Below are 24,171 nucleotides of genomic sequence, written 5' to 3'. Positions count from 1 at the left end.
AAGATGGACAGAAGGTTAATATTCTACTGTGAAGATTCATTTTCTTGAAGGTCTGTGGAGGAGGTGGAGGGTCACTATGAGTCAGATTTCATTTTAAGGCACTGGCTTTGGCTTTTTTTGGTTGATGATCTTCATAGGAGAACATCACCAGGTCTGCATCCAGGAGAGTGACTGATGAGTTCTTATCACTGCCGTTTTGGAGAGCAGTCAAGTGCTTACCTATTGCATCGTTAGGGCTTCTAACGTAAATACCGCAGTGAACATTATTACTTTGATCTTGCATACTTTGGGCATGTTGTCAGGGGGAGGCCAGTCCTTGGAAAAAGACATCATGCTGGGAAACTTAAAGGGTCACCCAAAGAAAGGAAGACCTTCAACACAGTGGATTGACACGGTGACTGAACAATGAGCTGAAGAACGGCATGGACCATGATGACGGTTCAGATTAGGGCACCGTTTCCATCTGTTGTTCACAGAATCACTGTGTGCGTGGCCCACTCAATGACACCTAACAACAACAACAACACAATAAAAAGAGTTCAATTTTGATATTAGGTATTGAGAAAGAAAACGGGGATGCCATGTTGACTGCAGTTTACACATGATGTAACTAGAAACTAGAAACAAAGTCTAATGGTTTTCTCCTCAACAATCTATGCTGAGAAGAAAACAAACCAAATAAACCAAAAGCTCTTCATCAGATTATCATCAGAGTTAAAGACATTTTTCTATAATGTGCTCCAGAGTGAATTTTGGGTAAAATTTCCAAGTAGTTCTATTTAAGTGTTCTCTGCCCTCCTTTTTGCCTTCCAGTAGCCTTAGCCATCTGGAGCCTTCTTTCTTTCTTCTTTCTCTGAAGAATTTACTTTTTTGGAAAGGATTTGCTTAAATACCTTTAAGCTGCTAAGGCTTTGAGTAGGAAAAATTTGCTGAATTTAAACTAGAAATAATTGTATAATGGTTCTGAAGCTTTTCTCATTACTATACTAACACAGTAATGTTTTGCTCCTTTTCCTCTCTTTTCCCCCTTCCTCTTTTTCACCTACAACTATAGATTTATAACAACAAAAAAGTATACAAACTAAAAGATGTATTCATTTTGGCTTATACACATTCCCAGTGTCGAATTCTGATGTTTCAAGGGACACAGTTAACAGTCCCAAGAACAGATACTGTCACCAACTAGGAAATTCCAGGCTCTTTGTAGCCTCCCATCTGACCATGGAGACTATCTGCCTTCTGAGACTTTGCAACCTTAGGCCATGAGTGAGTCTCATCTGGTCTGGTCTGTTTTCTTTCATTGCCCTCGGGTGTATCCAGGTTCTCAGGAATCTAGAACAAAAGTGGTATTGCTGTCTGCCTTATACAATCTGTTATTATCTTTCTAGGTACAGGGATACTTTATTATATTGAACTTTACAGAGAGTATCTGCTCTGTATAAGTTTTATAGTAAATCTGTCAATATGTGCTGTTTCATCCAACAGCTTATACTCAACTCACTTCCTTACTCTGTATTATTACATTTTTGCGATTCTCACAATATTTAAAACCTTTTCATAATGCTATTGCACACTTTAAACAGACTATGTCGTTATAGTTATATGCTGTCAAGTCACTGGCGACTCATAATGTACAGCAGCTCTAAACCCTGATCTAGCCTGTGCCATGCTTATTGTCTCTGACAAATCCACCCCCGTTACCCCAGTCACTGAGTCAATCCATCTCATCCAAGGTCTCCCTCTCCTGCACTGTCCATACATCCTCCCAAGCATGACTGGTCCTCCAAGGACTGGTCCCTCCAACATGTCCAAAGTATGTCAGACAAAGCCTCAGAATCCTTGCCCCCAAGGGGCAGCCTGGCTTCACACTCTCCAAGACAAACTCGTTTGTTCTCCTAGCAATCCATGGTACATTCAGTACTCTTCTCCAGTACCACAACTCAAATGCATCAATTCTCCTATCATCTCTAGTCATTGTCCAGATCTCTGATGCATAGCAAATGATTGCCACATGTACCTTAGTCTCTAGACTGACATCATTGCTCTTTAGTACTCTGGAGAGGTCTCTGATAGCAATTCCCAACACATTTTTTAATTTCTTGGCTGTTTGTGATTTATAGCCTCTGGAAATCCCCTAAAAATATAGGGATGAGTCATTTCTGACTTGACAGCGATGAGTAAGTGAGTGAGTAAATGTTGCCTACATATAGGATTTTTGCTTGTTATTTTTTTAAATTCTATTCTGTTGTTTTCAATTTTAGTTTGAGTGGAAGTTTACTGGGACATTAGTTTCATATTCACCATTTATAGTACAACAGCATCATGATTACATATTTCCTTCCCTTAGTCTGCCCCTTTGCAACTCAACTTACCTACTATATTCAGAATTGTCATTTTGTTCCTCAACGTTCTTTTAAGTAGCCACAGAAAAAGCTCAAGACTGTCACTGGATTCCCCCCACCCGTTCTTCCAGTTATAACTTTTAAACCTGTTGTATTGTCATTGTTGTTGTTGGGTGCCATCAAGTTGAGTAAAACTCATAATGACCCCATAAACAGCAGACCTGAACCCTGCCCTATCCTGTGTCATCCTCATCATCTCTGACATACTTGAGCCCATTCAAGTCAAATGCATTGTGTGAACCCATCTTATTAGGGGGTCTTCCTCTCTTTTGCTGACCCTCCATCTTTCCAAGTATGATGACCCTTTCCAAGGAGTAGACTGTCTTGGCAACATGTCCAAGGTATGAGAGACAGAGCTTCACCATCTTTTTTCCAAGAAGCACTCTGGTTACACTTTTTCCAAGACTTATCTGTTTGTTCATGGGATACTCTCTATTTCCAGCAGCACAACTCAAAGGCACCAATTCTACAGTGTGAATCATGCACACCTTAATCCTCAAACTGACACCATTTCTTTTAAGTGTTTTACAGAGGTCCCTGACAATGGATTTGCCCAATGCTATACTACATTTCCTGAGCTCCTTGAGATCACTGACAGTTTCAGTCTTTACTCCTGATGTTATCATGATGTTGTCTATTGACTCTCTGGTGAGGATGTTTGTTTTCTTGATCTTGATATATAATTCATACCAAAGGCTGTAGTTGTTTCAAGTTCTCCTCACTCTTCACAAAGCAAAATTATGTCGTAGATATTATATAGTTTATCAATGAGTCTTTCTCCAACCCTGATTCCTCTATAGAGAGTATAGTTTGATGAATTATTTGTTCAATGTACAGTTTAAATAGCTCCAGAGAAAGAGTACATTTCTGTTTGGACAGTAGCTTCTTGATCTACACATAGATTTCTCATGAGCCCATTTAAGTGTTCTGGGATTCCCATTCTTAATGTTAACTATAGTTTGTTAGGATCCACAGAGTCAAATGCTCTTGCATAGTCAATGAAGCATAAATAGATATTCTATTATTCTTTGCTTTCAGCCCGAATCCATCTGACATTAGCAATGATAGCCCTGGTGCACAGTCTCTTCGAAGCTCCACATGAACTTCTGACCATTCACTGTGAATGTACTTGTTCCAGCTGTTTTTAGATGCTCTTCAGTCCTTTTCTTGTATGTGTGTTATTCAATAATTTCCACATTCCCTTGGGTCACCTTTTCTTGGGCCAGGCAGCTGTCCTCCAAATTTCCTACCATAGACTGGTGAGCACATCTAGGTCTACATATATTACTTGAAACTTGTTAATTAGTATTCCATCAATTCCTGTGGCCATATTTTTTGAAAATACCTTCAGTGGAGCTTGAACATCACCATTAAGTCTTCACCATTGGCTATTGTTCATTTGGGGTACTTCCTGAAATTTTGCTGTATTGACTAATTCTTTTTGATATAGTGACTTTATGTTTTCCTTCTATCTTCTTTTGATAATTCCCAGATCAGTCAACATTTTACCCATAGCATATCTCAGTGTTACAGCTCAAGGTTTGATTTATTTTTCCATTCTTTCAACCTGAAAAATGTCAAGTGAGTTCTTCCATTTTTTCCCCCCTCTGACTCCAGTTCTTTGAACATTTTGTTATTTTACTTTGTCTTCTTGAGCTGCCCTTTGAAATCATCTATTCAGCATTTTCACGTTGGCAATTTTTTCTTTTTGTTTTGGCTTCTTAATGTTCGAATGCAATTTTCATAGTATGTTCTGACATTCATTTTGATTTTTTATTTCTCTTCTGTCTTTGAGTTGACTTTTTACTCTCTTCAGTCATTGGTGTTCAGTGCCTCAAACCTGTTCTTGAGCTGATTCTTAATTCGGGTGGAATAGTCTCAAGGTCATATTTTGGTTCCTGTTGGCTAGTTTTAATATCCTTCATGAATCTGAACATGTACATGAGTAACTGATAAGCCTGTTCAAAGTCAGGACCCAGTCCCATTTTGACAGCTTATAATTGTGCTTCTCCAACAAGTCTTTCCACAGATAGATAGTCAGTCTGAGTCCTGTGCAGGAACAGGGGAGGTAGACACAGGAAGTTATTCCTCAGTACTTTCTTCAGACCTCTCTATTCAGAGTTACTATTCTCCCCCACTGCCTACACATTTTCTCTAGCTGGAAAATTCCTATATATCCTCAATAGCCTTCTACACTTGCAAACCTTTTACAATCCTCCAACTAGAATCTTCTGTTGATTGTAAGTTGTAGATATTTTATGACTATTGCTTTAAGAGGATGTTGTTTTTTTTGTTTTTTTTAATTATTATTATTATGGCCCTTTTAGTTATAACCAACGATAGTGAGTTTTCCAAGACAGGCAGTCACTGGGAGGAGATTGCCCATCTTTATTCACCAAACAGCTGGTGGATTTGACCTGTGTGCCTTTGGGTTGCTGGTGCAACTCCTTATTCACCTACTAGAGTTGCTTGTATATCTATTTTTGGTTTTCTTTCCTCCCACAATTATATGAGGTACTAAAAGCTTTTAGCATTTGATTGAATTTAATATTTATATAATTTTTATTACCTATTCACTGTACTTGGCAAACTCCAGATATTCTGTTGTTTTAATGATAGAAGGAATTAATAGATAAATGAATGAACCTTCTGAATTCATATGAAATCTTGCCAGAACTACAGGTCCTTAAATTTTATCCCTGTCACATCTCATTTCTTATTATTTAATTTTTACACAAATAGAAATAATTTTGAATGCTTAATTGGGATGGGAAGGGAAGGATAAAGGAGGGAAAGTTAAGAAAGAGATAAGTTGTATTAAGGGAGAGAGAACACACAATAAGGAGCTATTTGGACATTGTAATTAACCACATTGACTAATGATAACATTATAAAAAACAAAGTATATGAATAATTGTACAAAAAATCAATATGATTTCTAAACCTTCATTCAAATAAAGAAGAAACTAAGCAAATACATATATTTAAGTTGGGTGACAGAAAAGAAAAATAAAATAAGAGGTTGATTGTTATTGTTTAGTACTGTTGAGTTGGAACCAACCCTTAGCTGATTCTCCAGTGGGTTTCCAGAGGCAGTAACTCACTTGAGAGGAGATTGTCCACCCTGCTCCCATATTTTAATTAATTACAATTAATTCTATTGTGGTAATTAATTATAATTAAATATTGTGGTTAATTACATTATATCAGTAGTAATTAATGAAATAGACTAAATTTGTAGGAATGATCCAAAGAGATTGTCACTACAATATTCTAAAGCAAAAACACATGTAGATTAAAAACCCAACTGAGTTCTAGATTCTCACTAAAATAAACAAATAAAGATGCAAAAAATGAATCAGAAGTTGAATGATGTACTGTTACTTGGTAGAAACAGTAAACATTCACATCTCTAAGATCTAGTGATAAAGGACTCAAAGAATTGCCACTTTTTTCCTGGTTCAAATAAATAAAACAAAGAAACAAAAACCCAACTTTTTGTGTATTTCAAGGTTTAAGTAAATTCTTGAATTGGACCTGAAGACTTATGTGTTCACCTTCACCTCATGTAGATTTTTAGCTTTAAAATTTAACAACACTAGTGAAAATGACTAAATTTAAATGCCTGCCCGCAAAGCACATTTGCTGAAAAATGGCACTGGCCAAATATAGATTTGAACAAAGACATGATTAACCACAGAGGAACTAAAAAGATGAAAAATGTTTCCCATGAATCCATGTTTCAGAAATGATTTTGTGTAAAAAGTCAGAAGCAGAGTTTCGGTTGATTCATTCCAGTTCTACCTTCTCCTTAGAAACTGTTTCTACCATGTCCTGAATCAGAGTCCACGTTTTAACAAGATCCCCAGGTAATGCTTATGTACATGGAAAATGTAAAGATAAAAAATTCTGCTTCATGGTACATGGGGTGGAAATCCAAATTCTCAGCTAAGAGTGAGCCTATTTGGAGTCTTGGTTAGAATTATCCTAGAGCCCAGCAGAGTGGACAGAGCAGCTCTTTGAAGTTCTCCAGCTGAGAGCTGGTTGGAATAATTAACAGCAATCCCATCTGCCAGACCACTTAAAGAGCAGCTTACTAAACTCAGAAGTTTTTAGGACAAGTTTAAGAAGATTGTGCAAATACATGCTGTTGTATTCCTGTAAGATTCTGGTGTTTCTACAAGAACAGAAATAGAAACCACTCTCTTTTTCCTAAAATGTTCTTCACAGTGCCTTGAGAAAGTATCGCAAAGGAGAAAAGGGCAGCTGACGTATGTTCAGTGTATTTGGTGTCTGATCCTATTAACCTTATGAATTATTGGGGCCACATCACAGTCCTACAGCTTTGTAGGCACCCATTCCTTTTGATCTCCTTCCCTCGTCTTTCTAAAGTAGTTGACAATGTTCTTAAGAAGAAGTTTATCACTGCTTTGGTAATCAACAGCCAAGAGGTGATTCATGTTGTTTGTCAAATCAAAACTGTACCCAGAGAATAAACATTATTTATTATCTGGCTGAAAATAGTTTAAACAATTGCATTGCTATAAAAGGTCTAAGAATAAATATTTAACTCAGAAGGTTAGATGACATGATGCATATTCTACTATAATTTTGTTTAGATAAATCATATTTTAAACATAAATAAGGCTATATTTAGCTGGGAAAAATATGTAATGCTGAATTAAAAATTTTGAATTATTACATAAAACTATATACTATTTAACTCACATAATCTAAATTGAAGTAAAATTGAGTGAGTCTACCTGATATAAGAAGAGATTATAGTTGATAAAAAAGTGTTAATTATATAAAATATAATTAGTTTTCATGTTATTGGGTTTTTTTTCCTCATCAAGTTAAAACTGGCTCATAGCTAATGCTCTAGCAGGTTATCAGAGGCAATAAATCACAGAGAAATTGTTTGCCTGTCTTTCTCCCATGGAACAGTTGGGAGATTGAAACCATGTACTTTTGGGCTGTCAGTGCAAGTCGTTAGCACTAAGCCTCCAAAGCTCTCCGTTTCTCATAGTGAAATTCTCTAGAAACACTATTCAACAATGATATAAAGAGTAATTATGCCATTTAGTTGGTGGAAATGATAAGACCAATTAATAATTATGTGTGACTCAAAAGATTTATATAATCCATAAAGGAAGATGGTTGTACTCTAAAAAAAAATTTAAAAAAACCCTAATACATGATGAATGATTGACTAAGAAGACCTAATTAGCTTCCTGTTATTGCAGTGACCTGAAGCTTTAAGGATGAAAGGCAATTGAAAAGTCCTTTAAAAAAAAAAGATAACAGTAGGCAGTTGAAAGATAGGGGAGGGTAAAGTTTTCCATATAAAATTATTCCAACTACTCTGCCAGTGTTTTACAGGTATTAACATAATCCATCCCATCTATCATGATGCTGCCAATCGGGCTAGTGCTGAGAATCTTTGTTTACTTGATGTTGAGCTTCAATTCAAATTTAAGGTTGCAATCCTTGACCTTTTTCAGTCCTTGACCTTGAACTGTGCCATAGGTGTTCCAAACACCGTAATGGCTACCCATTATGGGCAGTGTTTGGTGAAGCTCCCAGACTGATTTAGCTTTGGTAGCAGGAATGGTATCCACTTCCTAAACAGCATTCCTCTGGAAATTCTATGAACTTGGAGAAATGATGATAGTTATAAAAAGGCTTCAGGACTTTGTTCATGGGGTCTATATGAGTTGTACTTGAGTCAAAGGCAGTCAACAACAGCAACATATGTATGTGTGTGATGTGTGTATACATAGATGTATATATGTAGACTTTTGGCATTTCCTTGTCTCATCAAGTTGATTATCTCTTTATGTGTCTATTGATGATTTTTAAAGATATTTTTCTTATTTTCCAATTTTTTCTTGTTGTGTACTGTTGAATTGGATCCGACTGGCACAGGAAGAGAGTGCCTCTCCATCTCCAGTGGAGCGTCTGGTGGATTTAAACCGCATGCCTTCAGGATTGCAGCACAGCTTCTTGCTGCTAGGCTACCAGAGCTCCCCCAAAATATTTTTGTTTAACTGTCTATTCTAGTCATGGGGAACTAGAAATGTGTACCTTCAATGTCGAACACTACCTAGCACCATGCACTGCTTGATAAATAAAGAGACTTTAAGGAGAAAAGAAATCTAGAAGATCACATGACGTTCATAATGTAGATAATAAATGCATACTAAATGGAGAAAAATTTTCTTTTATTGTGATTTGAATGAAAGTTTACAGAAAAGTTGCATTTCTCATTCATTAATTGTTGCAGATTTTCCTTCTTTTAAACATGTATTTTTGACAAAGCAATTATATACTTGCCCTCTTACTCAAGTTTCTTTAGAAGAAGTAATTTTGTATTTTAGTGGGAGTTATCACATTTGAGCATCTTGACTTGCTCATTTTTAATGCTGCCCTTTTTGTGGGGCCAGTCTTAGACTGCCTATATCCTTTCAGAATTCTTTGTTGTAGTGTCACAAAGATTAATAGGATTTCTAAGCAAATAAGTTTGGCCTAGATACACTGAATTGCAAATCCTTTCACCTTATTGAATGTGTGGGTGTTATTTTTTTTTTCCAGAGGCATAGTTCTTTCCAACAGATATGAATGATCAAAGAAAAAAGATTGTTTTTCCTTTTATGTGAACTTTCACTTAGAAGAACATTTATTTCTGTGACCCAGACTTTATGATTCACATCTCTGTTTAGACAGGTATAATTTTTCTTTGAATCCTACCCAGTTGAGAACTCTGGTGGTGTCAATCCCGTATGACTCAGAAATGAGTCACTGAAGTGTAGTAAGTTAATTCTAAAATAAAGCTATATTTCTAGCCATACAGATTATAACTAGAATAGTAGAGCTGAAACAATTGGTTGGCTCAATCTTGTTATTTAAGTAAATAACTGAAAAGTAATTTTCATTTGAACATAAAAAATACTGGATTTTCTAATAATATTTGACTGAATAAATGTGAAGTTGTGTGCTGTTATCTGACTGTAATTTATGTGGTCATATCCATTCCATGCTATATAGCTTGTCACTTCCCCCCCCCAAAGATTTGTTAATCTTGATAATACTTTGTTTTATGTAGCATTTAAAAGATTTAGCTCACGATTGTTGTCATTATTTAACTAATACATTGAGAAATTGCGTTTTTTTAGCTGGAGGGTCAGCTGAGTCAGTTTCCACTCAATGACACAAAATAACAACATACCAATGTTGTACGGGAACTCTGGTGGCCTAGTGGTAAGGAGCTGTGCTGCCAATCTGAATGCATGTGGTTCAGATCTACTAGTTGCTCTGAAGAAGGAGGATGGGAAAGCTCTTCCTGTACCATGAACTGCCTCTGAAAACCTTCTGGTGTTTCAGCTATCAGTTGACTTTGATTCAAGGACACCTAACAATAAGAACAAGAACAAGAACATATTTAAGGTAGGAAGCTCTGCTGACCTGCCCTTTAAGCACTGCTAACACAAATGTGACATCTCTCTGACACTTTGAATCCACTAGTGATTCTGTGGGAGAATGATAGATTGTTTCCTCTCATGAAATTAGAGCCTATTACAACCTGCTGGAGGGTCAGGTATGAGTCAGTCTGTCTTGATAGCAATAAGTATTGTATAACCTAATGTATTTGTATATCAATTTTTACCATTTTAAGGTTAATGGTTGACTTGAGGATGGCTTTCTGGTATCTAGAACTAGGAAGAATAAGTTAACTATTTTTTTTTTTGGCTTCTTTTTGTAAGATGCTGAGAACCTCTGTTCTGCAGGAGATATGCTGGCTATCGTCCTTTTTTCTCCTTGAAAACGATGAAATAAGGAGATAGTAATAATTTATTTTCTGTGGATGTGGATGAGTCTACTGAGCAAAAAAAAAAGTGATCATTGTTAGTTTTTACAAGTATTCTTTCTTCTTGTTCTGTATGTATGTGTTTTAGAATATAACTAAGGAGGGGTAAAATGTTCCACCTGATTTATTATATGTAAAAGATAAGGTGGGTTTTTAATAATTACTCTTATATTCTAGGAATTTGAGTGTATAGAGCTGAAATGTCATGAGATTAACAGTTTAAACCTTGTGAATTATTTTGAATATGTGTGTGCATACATGAACACACATGTGTAGGTACTTGTCTGTTGTGTGTGCTTCTGTGCACAAGTGTTTAGGTGTAAAAATTTTGTTTCCTCCTTTAGCCAAGTCTGAAAGTAATGTTTTTATTTTTAAAAGAGCACCCAGGGTAGCTATTAGAGAGACCCTCTTAATGAACCATAAGAAATAGTGATTTTATTTTGAGTAGAAATATTTCAACTTAAAAAATAATCAAGTTACTTAGTCTACTAAATGGTAAATTCATAATAGAGGAGGGGTTCTTCAAAGTAGGCACCATTTTCTTTATCAATAAGTAAAAGGTTAGTATCGTGTTTTGCCTGAAAATATTTCAGAAACAAAATAATATTCATTAGCACTTTTTGGTGGAGTGATTCCACCTCCTACAGTGATCCCATTGGTCAGTATAGAACTGCCTCAGACAGTTTCCAGGGCTGCACCTTTTTACAGCAGCTCGTTACCACCTTTTTCTCCCACAAGCAGAAGCTGACTTGCCAACATTTCAGTTTACAGATCCATCCTTTACCACCACACCCTTTCTGGGACACCTTATAAATAATACACTCAGGCTCATTGCGATAGACTGGAAACCAACCAACTCATAGCTGACCTTCTGTTGGGTTTCTGTGACCGTAAATCACTCAGAGGTGATTGCCATTTTATCTCCTGAGGAGCTGCTCATGGATTCTAGCTGCCAGAGAGGTGCAGCTTTGGTTTAGCTGCACAACTCCCAATGACTAGGCCACCAGAGTTCTACCATAACTATATATTGTTATTGATCTATTGTAGAGCGATTGTGTTAAAACATACTTAAAAATCGTAATGCATTCCTATAGATAAAACAGACTATGTTGTTGTTGTATACCATCAAGTTGGAGCCGACCCATAGCTGACCCTCCTGTGGGTTTTTAGAGGCAGTTAATAGCACGGGAGGAGATTGCCCACCCTTTTCTCGCTGAGCAGCTGGTGGATCCGAACCATATGCCTTCAGGATTGCAATGCAGATTCTTACCACCAGACCGCCAAAGCTGCTTATTCATTGTTTTAGCGCTTATTTTTAGTAATGGATGTAGGTTTTAAAAATAAAACATGGGGATAATTTGCAAGTATTTTATTTGTATGCATTAAAAAATTAAACCACAGTATAAAAATGTCACTGAGAAGTGGCCTTATTTTTTTAGGGATTTTTTTTTTTAAATTTGAAAGGTGAAAATGTGGACTTACCTACTTCTCAAAATGTAAGCACCAGCTTTCCTTCTTCTTTGTGTAGTTCCTAGTATGGTTCATGTTGACTTTGCTGACACTTTCAAGTTCTGTAAGTGTTCAGATGTATCTAAGGTTTTCCAATTGGTTTAGAATTTTCAAAATAAACACTGAAGTCCAAAAATATTTTTCAGTTTTAATTCAAACACTAATCTATTTCTGATGTTTATAGCTTTTCTGTCTGTCTGTGCAAAGCTATATTCCTAATCAGTCACAGACCACTCACAGCCCCATTGGTAGGTACATAGTCAGGACTTACTCAATCGTGTACCCTCCATTGGCTTTCAAGGCTCTAAAGTACATGGGAGACCGTCCATCTTTCCCCTGAGGCATAGCTAGACTTGAACCCCCCAAAAGGCATGGTGTTTGAGCTAGCACTACAATACCCTAAGGACTACATCATCAGAACTCCCTAAAGATTGACAAATATATAGTTAAGTCTTATTTACAGAGTATATCTATTCATTGTTGATGTTGTTAAAGTGCTGTCGAGTTGTAGGCGACTCAAAGCGACCTTGTGAAGGAAAGTCCTCAACACTTGTGTGCCTTTCATCCTCTCTCCAGGTTCATAGGGTTTCCAGAGGCCAGCTATTATGGAAGTGGATGCCACTCCTGCTTCCAAGCTTGTTTTAATTGGGGAGCTCCACCAAACACTGTCTGCCATGGGTAACCATTAACACATTTGACATAACAGTGTCACAGTGTTCGGCTTCACAGAAACCACGAGTTACCACTGTATGACAAGTGGATACACCAGGGCTATAACAACCTCGAAGAATGTTTGAACAAAAGCAATGAAAGACAGGCCTGGGGGGTGCGGATTAAAAGTCACCCACCTTTGGCTTGGTAGCATCACTTTCTGTCCACTGGGCCAACTGATCACTCTCTATGTTGTTGTTATAATCTAGTATTTCATTCTTTTGGTACATATGTACAATTAGAAATATATTGTTTGCCTATTAAATGATCAGAATTGTGACTGAACCAACAACAAAACAATATAACCATATTGCTGTGAAATGGATTGTGATCCCTGGTGACCCTCTCTCTATGTTGTGAAGTAGGACTACACAGAGTTTGTTACTGTGACTTTTCTGAAGCAGATCCTCAAGCCTTTTCTTTCAAAGCTTCTGTGGGTTGTTGTTGTGTGCCATGGAGTTGACTACAGCTCATAGTTTCCCCATGGACAATGGCTCTGAACCACCTCACCATCTCTGATCCCATTACCACAGTCACTGTCTCAGTCCGTCTCACTGAGCATCTTCCTCTCTTGCTCTGACTTTCTGCCTTCCCAAGGGTGATGTGCTTCTCCAAGGACTGACCCTGTGGTAGTGGTTATTGTTGTTCTGTACCATAGAGTCTGAACCGACTCATAGTTGACCCTTCAACGGGCTTTTCAGATACAGTTAATCACACGGGAGGAGATTACCCATCCTATTTAGCCTATCAAACCTTGGGGTGTTGAACTATTCCTGAATTCAAGGGTTACTTTTAAAAATTTTCATAAGGCTAGCTAGCCCTGGAAGTTTTTCTCGAAGTGAACGTTAATTTTCACTTGCTTTGACTTGTTACAGGAGAAAATATGTGTTATATTTGCCTGTTGTCTTTGCTTTTCTCTCTGCCGTACATATATAAAGTATTTTGGCTAGAGCTGATTTCTCTGTCATTCCTATATTGTGGGGAAATTTATCTTCCTTTCTGTGAAGTTTCTTATATCTTATGATTAGCATGAGAAATGATAACTATTTCAACAGAAAGATAAGATCTCAATCAGAAAACTATTATCCTGAAATGGCGCTCCTAACAAAATCAAAACAAATCTGAGAAGGAGGCCACCTGTGGATACCTTCTGCTGATTTGGTAATTGCACCATTCCCGAAGCAGATAAAGGCACCTGAATTTAGGAAAATGAAATTGAATTTGATGAGCTGTCTGAAAATCACTTTAAGCCAAAGTATAAAGGCCACTTATTTCAGTCAAAATGGAAATGAAACATAGTTTCACAATCATACTCATTAATGAGGCTCAATACTCACAACAATGAAATTAATTGTTCATTTACTTGCGGATCTTTTTCTGCCAGTCATTCGTCTTTTTAAGTTGAACCTATTATATGTTATTAGAGATCGTTGTGTGTGACTCTTCTATAATTATGTATATATGCTAAGTTTTGGAGCACTGGTGGCCTGCTGGCAAGAAGCTGCACTGCAATTCTGCAATTTGCACTGCAGTTCAAATCCACCTGCTGTTCCTTGGGAGCAATCTTCTTCTGTGTGATTAACTGCCTCTGAAAACCCATGGGAGGGTCAGCTATGGGTCGGTTCTGATTCAAAGGTACACACACAACAACATTAACCTTAAGTTCTAGTTTTACAGGAGGGTCCATTTGCATTTTTTTTTCTCTTTAATGAAAGTTTTCTTGTGTCATAATGCCTAATAGTTAGACTGATAACTGAAAGATTGATGGTTCGAGTCCTCCAGCTGCTACATGGGAGAAAGATGGGCAATCTCCTCTCATAAAGATTTACATCCTTGAAAATCCAGTGGATGGTTTCTGTAAGCTGAAATTGACTTAATGATCCTGGTTTCTAGATTTGGATGCCATAAAGTGAAAGAACTTTTACCTGGACTGTGTAGAGTATCAATTTGTTTAATGAAGAAGTCTAATAAGACATTTATTTCATGTAGCCCAGTACCAGTATACGTTCAAATCCATAATTTGGTAATACTATTAGTATAGGAATATATATATCATGTAAAAACATAAGCATTTACATAGATAACTAGTACATAACAGTAACATTTAGGCACTTGAGTATTAAAATATTTCAACTCTATGTTAGATGTTCTATGTATGAATGGTGTTGTTGTTAGATGTTGTCAAATCAGAACTCACTCATAGCTGATACTCCATTAGGTTTTCATGGACAATAAATCACATGTGAGAGATTGCCCTTCTTTTTTTCATGCAGCAGTTAAGTGGATTTGAACCACTGCCCTTGGATTGACAGAGCACCTCCTTGTTACTAGGCCATCATGTAAAAATACATATGTAGAATTAAATTTTAATTCTTTACTTCTCTGTTAAAAATAATGATTTTCTTACTTACTAATTATTTGCCTAGCTACTATTATGAGCCTGCTATAGTGTGGATCATAACAAGTCATGGCTGACATTGACAAAATTGAGAGTCCCAGAGCACTTAATTGTGCTCATGAGAAACCAATACCTGGACCAGGAGGCCATTGTGTGACTAGAGCAGAGGAACACTTCATAGTAAGTCAGTATAAAAAAATAAAAAAATAAATAAAAGACATTAAGAAAGGAGTGTGTCAGGGTTGTATTCTCTCTCCATACCTATTTAATCTTTATGCTGAGTGAATTATTCAGAAAGCTGGACTCCATGAAGAGGAGCATGGCATCAGGATTGGAGAAAGACTCATCAATAACCTATGTTATACAGATGACACGGCTTGTTCGCTGAAACTGAAGAGGACTTGAAGCACTTGTTGCAGAAGGTTAAGGATTGCAGCCTTCAGTATGGATTGTCTCTCAATGTCAAGAAAACAGAGATTCTTACCACTGGACCAATAGGCAACATCATGATGGATAGAGAAGAGATGGAAACTCTCAACAACTTTATCTTTCTTGGATCCACAGTTAACACTCTTAGTACCAGCACCTAAGAAATAAGAAGAACCATTGCATTGAGAAAATCTACAGTTAGGGACCATTCCAAATTATTGAGAAGTTACAATATCAGTTTGTCAGACTATAATATGTCTGAGTCAGGCCATAGTCTTTCTGATCACTTGCTATGTGTCTGAGACCTGGACAGTGAATGAGGATGACAAAAGAATGATTGATGCCTTTAAACTGTGGTGTTGGAGAAGAGCACCAATCATCCCATGGGCAGCCACAAGAATGAACAAATACATCTTTTTAGTAGAATTTTTTTCTTTTTTTATCATTATTAATTTTAATGAAAGTTTACAGAGACTTTGGATTTCCATTCATTCATTACTGCACTTTTCTCCCTGTCTACCCCTCCCCCTCCCAGTTCGCTCTTCTCTTTGAAAAGTAAAAGTTTTTTCATTGTTATACAATCCCTCCCCCAAGTCCACTCCATCATGCAGCCTTCATTCTGGACTCTTGTCTTGACAATAGTAGCTAATCATATATCCCTTTTAAACAGTTCTATCCCTCATCTGTTTCAATGTAGTGTACATTATTTATCCCCTTTTTTCTTAAGTTCTCCCCAACCTGAATGTCAGTCCCATTTTACAACAGTGGTACTATGTTGTATTTATCCTTTTGTGACTGAAATATTTCACTTTGTATAGTATTTCATGAGTTCCTTGTTTTTCAATGTAGCATATTATTCCATGATGTGAATATACCACATCTTCTCTATCCATTCGTTTGTTGATGGACACTTTGGTTGATTCCAACTCTTTGCTATTGTGAACAAAGCGGCAATAAACATGGGTGTGCATATATCTGCTTGGGTAGCAGTTATGGGTTTTTTAGGGTATATTCTCAGTAGTGAAATTGCTGAGTCTAATGTTGTTTCTATTTGCAACTATTTGAGAAAGCACCATACTGCCTCCCATCGTGGTTGCACCATTTTAAACTCCCAGCAACAGTGAATAAGTGTTCCAGTTTTTCCACAACCTCGTCAGCATTTGTGTTTGCTGCTCCATTGAATTTTGCTAATCTTACAAGGGTGAGAAGCTATCTCATAATTGTTTTGATTTGCATCTCTCTTAGAGATAGGGATTTTGAGCACTTCTTCATGTTTGTTCGCCAACTTAATGTCTTCTTTGGTGAAGTGTTTCCATTTTTCAAGTGGATTGTTTACCTTTATCTTGTTGTGATACAAATATGTCTTGAAGAGGATGCAGACAGAGTGCTCTTTGGAGGCAAGAATGATAGACATTGCCTCACATATTTTGGGCATGTTCGTAGGGGGCTATTTCTTGGAAAAGAACATGGTACTGGTAAAAATGGAGGGTCAGCTAGGGAGAAGAAGACCCTCAACCAAGTGGATTGACACCGTGACTGCCACAGTGGGCTTTTGTGTGTCAGGAAGTGTGAGGATGGTGCAGGATAGAGCAGGGTTCATATCTTTTGTTCATAGGGTTATTGAGTCATACGCTACTTGATGGTACCTAACAACAACACTGTGTTGGAGCACATATTAAGTTACACAATAGCTAAAGAATTGTAAATAGTTTAAATTATCAAGACAGACATTAAAGAAAAAAAGTTAGAATTTGACTAAAGTTATGAAAGAAAAGAATTAAGTAGTTTGAATATAATAGAATGGAATGTAGTTGTGGATAGAGTGGAATGGAGTTGGCTTCTATTTGGAGGATCATGGAGCACTTCTTTGGTATCCACAAGTTACTTCCTTCCCTTCCCTTGGCATAGTGAACCAATTGGTACAGCTACTACCACTGTAGACTGAAGCACAGCAGTGATTGTGAAGGAGACACAGGACAGGGTAGTGTTTCATACCGTTGTAGATGAGTATGCTATGAATTGGAACTGCCTCAGTGACACAGGATGACAACACTGGAAAGGTTAAGTTCACTTTATCTGAATGATAAAGGTAATTAAAATAAGCTTGGAAGCAGGAATAGCATCCACTTCTGAAATAGCTTGCCTTTAGAAACTACGAACCTGGACAAACGAAAGTTATACAAGTGTTCAGGTCTTTTGTGCAAAGATCACTATGAGGGCACTTAGCAACAACAACAACATAGAAAGGGCATTTTTGGCCTAGTGGATAGAAAGTTATGCTACCATTCCAAAGGTGGGTGACTTTAATCTGTGGGTCTCAGGATTGGTTTTAGTTGTTTTTCATCAAATATTCTTCTAAGTGGTATAGCACTGGTCTGTTCATTCACTGTAGAGTGCTAACTGTGGTTGCTATGATGCTAAACACTGTGACACTAATGCATGAAATGTGATAGTGGTTACCCATGGTGGACAGTGGGTGGTGGAGCTCCCTGATTAAAACAAGCTTGGAAGAAGGAGTAGCATTCACTTCTGAAATAGCTTGTCTCCAGAAACTCTACGAATGTGGAGAAATGATGAAATTATACAAGTGTTCAGGTCTTTGGTCCATAGGGTCGCTATGAGTTGTCTCTGACTAGATGGCATTTAACAACAACAACAATGTTTTTGTGAATCTACACTACTTCTTAGTTCATTGCTTCATTTATTTCCACTTCATTTATAACTTTGCCAGTTGAAGGTAGTTTGAAGAAGATGACTTTGAAGGAGATTGAGAGAATTATATTTAGACATATGACAAAGGCTGACAACTATTAATTCAGAACAAACTTGAGTCCTAATTTAAAAAATTTAAAAAATCTAAAAGTGTTAACATTCCTGCTGTGTACATCTCATATTCAGGAATATTTGTGGCTGTGTTTGCATATTTCTAAATGACTATTAAATTAAAAATCTGATCATACATAAGGCAATAAGGGGTGGAAGCAAAGGAGTGAGATAGGTGGGGCAAAATCACAGGGTTGCACAATTTGGTTGGTTGAGGGAGTGGGTAAAGGAAATGGGGAAGATCTGGTGGGTACCAGAAAAGATAGGATAATGATGGGCATAGTCTAATGGTGATTAACTTTATAACACATAACGTAAGTGAATGAGTGTATGAAACACAATGTGAATAAGAAGAGTGTGAAACACAATGTATATGAACTTTATAAGCAAACCAATACAAAATAATTTTTTTTTAAAGTCTGTTCATAGACATATTTCTTAAGTTATATTAAGAAGGACTATTACGTTATATTCTTTCTTATATTGATAGAAGAAATAATTAACTCCCCAAGGCAGAAGCTTAATTCAGTTTTATCTGCTAAAATGAAATGAAATAAAATCAAAGATTGCTTTCAGTTTTATCTGCTAAAGTGAATTACTTTTCTAATTAACTACAGGTTATTTCCAGCAAATATGGTTATTATTTCTAAAGGTTAAAATATGTTGAAATATTTTTTCATCCATTGCTCTTTGTGCATTTTAATTTCATTTTGCTACCTTTATTATAGTTTCAAATATTTTACTGAAAGCGAAGAAGCTTCTATTTAACTGTAGGGATATTTCTAAGGCCTTTAACGTGATTTTTCTAGGGATGATATTATATAGAATTATGAGTGAGAATAATTACTGTTTCATCCAGTGCATACTTATGTAGGGTACTTTGCCAAAGGTAAAGTCCTCTCCTTTTGGGAGTTGAGATTAAGGTTTTGTGGTTTGAAGAAGAATACTGAACTTGATTGTAAATTCTGTGATAGTGATACTTCCAGAAGCTTAGAGGGGACATAAGCACTGGAGTCCTAGCCAGGTATGGTGTTTTTCATGAGTTTTTACAATTGAGTAGAAATTTGCTCATCATAGAGGCAGAAAATCATAGGAAAAAGAAAATGAGGTAGTCTTAAACCTCAGCATTTTCTTCAAGTTTATATTATATTATATTATATTATATTATATTATATTATATTATATTATATTATATTATATTATGTTAGTTCAGACATTCCTCTAGGTCGTATAGCCCTGGTGTACAAGTTGCTGTACCACGGTCACTTGTGGTTGCTGTGAGGCTGAATGCTGTGACACTGATGTGTCAAATGCATTAATGGTTGATTACCCAATGTGGACAGAGAGTGGGTTGGAGCTCCCTGATTAAAACAAGCTTGGAAGGAGGAGTGGCATCCACTTCCATAATAGCTTGCCTCCAGAGACCCTTATGAACCTGGAGAGAGGATGAAAGGCACCCAAGCGTGGAGGACTCTTCTTCATAGGGTCGCTATGAGTCGCCTGCGACTCGACGGCACTTAACAACAACAACAACAACACATATATTTATTTATATGTATGTATATTTATGTATAAGTATGTATATTTATATATATATATGCATGCATATATGTTAGAAGCAAGAGTGGCATCTACTTCCTAAATAACATGCCTCTGGAAACCATGAACTTTGAGAAACAATGATAGTTAGAGAGAGGCTTTAGGTGTTTTGTTCATAGGGTAGCTATGAATTGTGCTTGACTCCATTGCAAGCAACAACAACATGTGTGTGTGTGTATATATACACACATATATATGTATACACACACGCACACATATATAAATGTTTTACAGTTAATATAGAGATAAGGAAGAGGAAATGATCTAATAAAATGCTTTCAAAGCTGAAATTTGACATTCTCAGTAGTGAAAGCAAGTGTATCTTCTTTGTTCATTTGTAGCCAGGCCAAAGTCCTTGATAACCTCAATTGTAAATGGTACAAATATTCAGAAGACACTGGATAATGTGTGAGGTGAGGTGTTAAAGCTGCTAGCCAACAAACTCTAACTTATTTCTAAGTGAGATCAAGTTTATTGCTTGAGAAGACAGTAAGCACAGGAATGTACCTACCAAAAAATTACTTTGACATAAGCTTAAGAAATTAGTAGTAGGCAATTACTGACTTTTGCAGAGTAAAGATAGTTTTTCCTTTAAATTGATCTTTTAAAACAATCAGACTTTCCAAAAATTATATTTTTTGTTATATATCATGAAATCAGAACCAACTCACCCTGGCCCTCTAGCAGATTTTCAGAAGTAGTAATTAACATGGGAGGAAATTATCTATCATTATTGCACAGAGCAAAGGGTGGATTCAAATCACATACCTTTGGGTTGGTAGTGCACTATCTTAACCCTAATATTCCAGGAATTCCATTTATGCTAGCAAGGATGTTTATATACTCTGGCACAGTCGTAAGCAGCTCTGTTGGCAATCCCAAAGGCACCCAAATTGAATCCACCAGCAGGGTGGGGAATCAACTCCTGTGCAATTCACTGCCACTGAAAACCCACTGGAAGGGCATTTTCTGCTACTAATATAACCTAAAACATTGACTGGGAAATTTTTAGAGGCTCTTTTGTGTCAGTTCAATCTAAATACCTATCTGGCTGTGTCCTCTAGGGGAGGGTAAGTCAGTACCAATGGTCTTTATAAAGGTATCTAATGCAGTCTAGATACAAAGCGGTGCCTAATCCAGGCCATGGTCCTCTCAATTACTTATTATGCTTCAGAGAGTTAGACAGTGACTGAGGATGACAGAAGAAGATTAGATGCCTTTGAGTGTGTGCTGGAGAAGAGTCTTGAACCTACCATGGACTGCCAAGAAAAAAAATAGGTCTGTCTTGAAGAGGGTGAAACCAAAGCTAGGATTTTGAAGCTCCATCTCACTTTAGGCATGTGTCCAGGAGAGATCGGTCCTTGGAGCAGGACATCATGCTTGGAAGGGTGGAGGGACCGCACAGGAGAGGAAGGCCCTGCATGAGGTGGATTGATACAGTAACCAGGGCAAAGGGGGTTGGTGTGCCGGAATTAGTGAGACTGGCTCGGGACAGGGCAGGGTTCAGAGGTGCACAGGGACACTGTGGGTCACAGGTGACTAAACCAATAACATCCTATGACAGGTTTGGAAGCAGGAGTGTCATCCACTTCCTAAACAACATGCCTTCAGAAACTCTGTGAACTTTGATAAATGTCGATAGTTACAAGAGGGGCTTCAAGACATTTGGTCGCTATGAGTTGTGCTCGACTCGAGGCAATCAATCACAACAACAATAAAAATGGAATTCTAGAAGAAAGGACTAGTTGAGAAGGATGTGCTGAACAAAGAAGAGTGTAGAACCCATCTTCTGACAGCAAAAAAAGTCAAAGCTTTATTTTTCCCTCTGTGATATCAATGGTGTTTAGATGAAATGCCTGGCATATTGTTATGTCCTGTTGAATTGAATAACATCTATCCCTGCCCTATCCTGCATCATTCTCATCATCTCTGATACATTTGAGCCCATTGCTGCATTCACTGCTTCTATCCATCTCATTGAGGATCTTCCTCTCTTTCACTGACTCTCCAGCTTTGGAAGCACGATGTCCTTTTCCAAAGACTGAACCCTCCTAACAATGTGTCCAAAGTATGTGAGGTAAAGTTTCACCATCCTTGTCCCAACAAGCATTCTGGTTGTAATTTCTCCAAGATATTTCTGTTTGTAATTTTAGCCCATGGGATATTCAGTTCTCTTCTCCAACACTACCCTTCAAAGACATCGATCCTTCCCTTGTCATGCTTATTATTGTCCAGTTTTCAGATGTATAGCAAGTAATTTGAAAGACTGTGGCTTGACAGGCATGCATTAGTCTTTAAAGTGACATCATTGCTAGTTCTATATCCCCTAAAAGGAAAAAAAATGAGATGAGGATGAGGTTTTGAGATGGGCCAAGATAATGGGGGGAAATGTTGGGCAGAAACCAGGAAGGTGGATCTTTAATAATGCTATCTCAGTCTATGCACTAGCGGGTTTTGAGTACTTTTGACTACTGAGACCAAGAAAGAATTTGGAAGGAAAACAAAATATAATAGGGAGAAGCATCTGTTTGCCCACAGGGTCTATCAGCCTTCATAAAAAGTCTGGAACATAATTACGGCCAAGGCAATGATATGTGTTTCCCTGAGCTTTCATGCTCCGTCTGGGCACACCAGAAGACTACATTTCCCTGCTCCCCTGGCATAAAAATGGAACCATATGACCATTAGTGCAAGGGCTGTAAGTGGAAGTAATAATACTCTCTGATCATAATCAGCTATGCATTTGGCCATATTCTCTTTCCCTTTATCTGATTCACATACCAGAAAGCAAAGAATTACAGGTAGCAAAGCACACACAAAATGAGGCCAATTCCAGTGTCAGTTTTTCAAGGTGAGGCAATCAGATACACTGATTGACCTGGCCTTCATGTGCTTAAAAAACAAACCTTCCCATTATTAATCCACTGAGATATCAGGTGTCATATTTGCAGCATTTAGTCATTCTGATACAGAAATAAGTACTTTTATTGGATACACTGTTGAAACATAACATATATGGCATTAATTTAGTGCTAATAAGTCAACTAGACAGATGTTGATCCATATTATTTTGATTGAAATCCAATTTGGCAAAGATTTTGTTAGCATTAGATGGGGAGGCAGACAGGATATCAGTAGCTCCAGGAAAAGATGTTAAAAATTGGAATTTTCACCTCGCCTAACCGGCCGGAAGGGCACTCCATCCTGCTTCCCTCCCCTGCAACTGGGCCAGGATGGCAGCGGCTCCAGGAGACAGCAGCCCCAGCCGTGACAGCCGGCTGGACCGAGAGACGGCCCAGTGGCTGCGATGGGACCAGAATCCTTTAACTTTAGAATCTGTGAAAAAACTAATTGCGGATGGTAATAAAGAAGAACTAACTACAGAAATGCTTTGGGGCACGGATGGAATTTGGAACAGCTGGGCTCCGAGCTGCGATGGGACCAGGCATCTCTCACATGAACGACTTGACCATCATCCAGACTATACAGGGATTTTGCAGATACTTGGAAAAACAGTTCAGCGACCTGAAGCAGAGAGGCGTGGTCATCAGCTTTGACGCCCGTGCCCACCCTCCCAGTGGGGGCAGTAGCAAGAGGTTCGCCCTGCTTGCTGCAACCACATTCATCAGCCAGGGGATCCCTGTGTACCTCTTTTCTGATATCACTCCAACCCCCTTTGTGCCTTACACAGTATCACACCTGAAGCTTTGTGCCGGAATCATGATAACTGCCTCTCATAATCCAAAGCAGGATAATGGTTATAAGGTCTATTGGGATAATGGAGCCCAGATCATTTCTCCTCATGATAAAGGAATTTCTCAAGCTATTGAAGAAAATCTGGAGCCATGGCCAAAAGCTTGGGATGATTCATTAATTGATGGCAGTTTGCTTCTTCATAACCCAACTGCTTCCATCAATAAAGACTACTTTGAAGACCTGAAAAAATACTGCTTTCACAGGAGTGTGAACAGGGAGAGCAAGGTGAAGTTCGTGCACACGTCGGTGCACGGCGTTGGCCATGACTTCGTGCAGTCCGCCTTCAGAGCCTTTGACTTCGCTCCCCCGGAGGCTGTGCCCGAGCAGAAGGATCCTGATCCCGAGTTCCCCACCGTGAAATATCCGAACCCAGAAGAGGGCAAAGGTGTCTTGACACTCTCTTTTGGTTTGGCCGACAAAACCAAGGCACAGATTGTTTTGGCAAATGATCCAGATGCGGATAGACTTGCCATAGCAGAAAAACAAGACAGGGGTGAGTGGAGAGTGTTTTCTGGCAATGAGGTGGGGGCGCTCCTGGGCTGGTGGCTCTTTACCTCTTGGAAGGAGAAGAACCAAGATTGCAGCGCCCTCAAAGACATCTACATGCTATCCAGCACGGTCTCCTCCAAAATCCTACGGGCCATCGCGTTGAAGGAGGGCTTTCATTTTGACGAAAC

The 24,171-nt window shown here is 37.9% G+C and overlaps 1 protein-coding gene and 1 pseudogene across 1 annotated transcript in view; both read left to right on the top strand.

The window, feature by feature from the left end:
- The window catches only part of PDZRN4 (PDZ domain containing ring finger 4), a 605,552-nt gene that overhangs the window by 13,981 nt on the left and 567,400 nt on the right, over positions 1-24,171 (top strand). The window lies entirely within an intron of this gene.
- Positions 22,972-24,171, top strand: part of LOC102875533 — a 1,879-nt pseudogene continuing 679 nt past the window's right edge.

Source organism: Elephantulus edwardii, unplaced genomic scaffold, assembly GCF_000299155.1.
Source record: "Elephantulus edwardii isolate Elephantulus edwardi_28Jun2011 unplaced genomic scaffold, EleEdw1.0 scaffold00065, whole genome shotgun sequence".
Taxonomy (NCBI): Eukaryota; Metazoa; Chordata; class Mammalia; order Macroscelidea; family Macroscelididae; genus Elephantulus; species Elephantulus edwardii.
The sequence above is the reverse complement of the archived record's forward strand: the minus strand, read 5'-3'. Positions and strand labels throughout refer to the sequence as shown.